Here is a 3909-nt window from a genome sequence, read left to right as displayed (position 1 = left end):
TTAGCCCCTCTCAGACCCCAAGTAGAAACCTCTTTGTCTCTCTGTCTCTCTTTCTCTCTGTCTCTCTCCTTCTCTCTCCTTCTCTCTCTCTCTCTCTCTCTATCTCTCTGTCTCTCTCCTTCTCTCTCTCTCTCTCTCTCTCTCTCTCTCTCTCTCTCTCTCTCTCTCTCTCTCTCTGCTTCTCTGTCTCTCTCTTTCTCTCTCTATCTGAGGTCTCACTGTCGTCAGGGGTTCGTCATTGGGACCTTTGTACAACAAAGCAAGTTGGAATGACATCTCACACAGTCTATCATACCCTCACTGCAGAGATCAGCCAAAGAATGATTGAATGTTTACGACCGAGGCTGTGACAAAAGCGAGTATACTGCCTGCATATATACTGCAGGCATACAAGCCTGCATGCTCCTAGGTGTACAGCATGTGTTGTGAGACTGTTCTACATACTGTATATTGGACATATGGAAACACAGACAGAGTTATATATGAATTGACTAGCCCTTCCTGCCTGGTATGTATTTACATTACATTTACATTTATGGCATTTAGCAGATGCCTTTATCCAAAGCGACTTACAACAAATACATTACATCAGTCATCATAAGAAAAAGTAATCTATGGTAGGACCAGGGGGTATTGGCAGTCACAATGCTAGAAGAAGGAAGAATTATTATTATTATTATTTTTTTTTTATACAGTAGACTACCCGACTAGCTGGGGCGCAGGAGCAAAACTATAAAAAAAGGTGGTCTCCGCAAACTCGGGACCAACGCATAATTGTAATGCACAGTACAAGACAAATTACATCATATCTATAAGCCATATAAGCCTTGTATCAACATTTAAACGGCCAAAACCTAGAATCATTCAACTTATACCTAAAATAAGAATGCAACTCCTGACGTTCCGAAATCATCTTCCTGTTCTCACACAGAAGCAGAGAAATATGGGACATTAGTCATGAACGGGTTACAGTACGGAAGGTTCCCCCTGACTGAGAGGCCCTTCGGTGCTCCTAATTAACTTGTGCGTCAGAACGCAAATGAGCAATCCATCAGAGGAAGTGGTTAGAAGTGATCCATCCATCTCAGGCCCTCCCTCCAGTAGAGCGTCTCCCGGCCCAGTCAGCTTTTATCACCTGGCTACTTCCTGATCCTGAACGCCAGGCTAGTTATCACACAGGGACGGAGGACACTTAGGGGCTTAACACACCACAGGGTCAGTCCCAACCATACTGTGCTGGGTACAATGTTTTCTTTTCACATTGTCCTTTCCAGCACTGTTACAGTAACTATGATGGACAACTATGGCAACCAGGCCGGCCCAGTATAGCTCAGCTCAGTTTGGCGCAGGAGTATGAAAAGGTTATCACTGTCTACTGGCAGTGTAGTGTTTGGTCATTGTTGGTTACATTACCATAAAATGGCCGACAACTATACACTACTGGAATGAAATGACATATTTTGTATGCACTGCTGACATTAACTGACATTACAAGCCTGACAAAACAGAATTACAGTAGATTGACATTTGGGAGATGATGAGTTGAGGTCATTTTAGATAAACTGAATACAGGAGCTTTTGCTGACAGAACTAGGCAGAAATGACAGCATACATTAGACAGACATTACATCATGCACTAATAGACTGATTACAGAATACAGTAGAGCGCATGCACATCACACACGCATCAGACTGACACATCATACATGCCCTAGATTGACATGCATGACTTTGGGCGGATGATGTGCTGAAGTGGGCTTTGTTTCAAGCCAGTATTTTAGCCTGAACCAGGCCATTTAGTCTGCCGTGATGTACATTTGTGGGTTTTGCTGAGGATTCCTGAACAGTAGCCGGACCAGTGGGCCGGAAGGGTCACGGACGCGGAGTGTAAAACTGGGATGTAGATGGAATTAGTGAAATGATTCGGAAGTCCACAACTTAATCTGAGCTGTGTTAAAGCATGGCTGAGTGTGCACTGTGCACCCCTCCTCCCCTTGAGTTGGTGTGTGTGTGTGTGTGTGTGTGTGTGTGTGTGTGTGTGTGTGTGTGTGCGTGCGTGCGTGAGTGCGTGTGTGCGTCTATCTGTCTTGCTTGTGTGTGGTCCTCACACTGCACTATTGCTACTGTAGCATGAAATACCTACAGATAGTCCGGAGACTTCTCTCTGATCTACACGACTATTTACTCTCTGTAGCAATTGCGACATGTTTTCACATATTAGGCCCCCACTTACAGTCGTGTGGACACACATTGGGCCGGGTTTACATCCTGTAAGGAGATTGGCTCTCTCCTGTGTGCACATCTAATTTCCCTGCCGGGAGAGAGCACTTATTTTATCAGGATAATGAACTGAGTTGTTATCTAGGCACACATGATTCTGTTGTTGTCCTTGGATTGCTGTGAAAATGTTGATACTTTACGTAACTTGACGTGTGCTAGGAAAAACACCTATTTGTTTTTCACAAGTCAAATGGAGCTGTGTTGATTTGTTTTATAAAATGTGTAATTTGGTTAACATTTGTAGACAGTGGGCATTCACACAGACAACAATTGAGTTCACTGTACCAACACACTATTGGTTGACTCATAAGCCGCAGTCCCTGTGGGGCAGATGAAGGGCGGGTCGGTGGTGGGTCGGTTGAATGAAGAAAAAACAATGCACGAAAAATTCCATGAATGTATAATTCTTGGGCAATCCATATCTTAAGGCTACATTGAGGATTGTCTTTCATTACTTGTATCTGGCATTAAGTGTGTAAGCCTAAGCTTGTAATTGCTCAATAAATGTTAAAAAAGGGAACTGTAGGCTACAGCATATTTTCCATGTTTGCGGATTCGGGTCGGGTGCAGGCCTCAGATCTTCCCTTTATCACATAAAGTCGGGCTGTTGCGGACGGGTTATTAGCCATGGGTGAACAAAGAGCTGACCCGCACATCACTCTTGCTTACTGTGGTCCATTTGACAGATGTTAGCATATATAGCCTTCTGAGAAAAGGTTGCATGCACACATATATATGATACTGTATATCCTGATATCTACAGAAAATGATATGAGAGAACAGGGAAGTGAAATCTGAGCTTGTTTCACACAAATCAAAGAAATTAGACTGAGATGGATTTGACTGTGGTAATCCAGGTCTGTCTGATGGTGGCCTATAGGAGTAGTGATGTAGTAGTGATGTAGTAATGATGTAGTAGTGATGTAGTAATGATGTAGTAGTGATGTAGTAGTGATGTAGTAATGATGTAGTAGTGATGTAGTAATGATGTAGTAGTGATGTAGTAGTGATGTAGTAGTGATGTAGTAATGATGTAGTAGTGAATGTGATTGGAGAAATAGGATTTGTTTCATCGCTTTTGTGGCTGAGGAGGTTTCTCTGACACTTCATCTGAGGTTCATTGATAGAACTGCTTGTGATGCAACAACAAACAACTCATTGCACGTCATTGATTTACAGCGCTTTATACTGTGTGTAGTTTGACGCACGCGTCATTAAACACATCCTCCGCCCCAGATATTTTCCTCAAAGACATGGTCAGCCAATCTCGTCACTTCAGAGATGATTAACACAATTACGTCGAATGCTTTTAGCATCTTGCTGTGAAAGCGAGCTCTCAAAGTCCAGCCTCCTCAAAGACAAGTGGGCTTTAGCTGCTTAAATGGCACGGCACTACAGTACTTACCATTAACGGCGGTTCGTTTACGTCCTAACTCTAACCGATTTTCGAGTGGAGCCCCGTCTATCTAAGCTCTATAAACTAAAACGCTATCGGCACATAGATCAGTAGGCCATCAGCAGATGGAGGTTTTATTGATACCCCTATATCATGGTGGGTTTCATGCTACTTCTGCGCTCGGCATGTATTCAAAGATTATAGATCGCAGAGAGGTTTAAATCACTGGCTGG

Source organism: Argentina silus, assembly GCF_951799395.1.
Source record: "Argentina silus genome assembly, chromosome: 6".
Classification (NCBI taxonomy): domain Eukaryota; kingdom Metazoa; phylum Chordata; class Actinopteri; order Argentiniformes; family Argentinidae; genus Argentina; species Argentina silus.
This window is presented reverse-complemented; position numbering follows the sequence as displayed.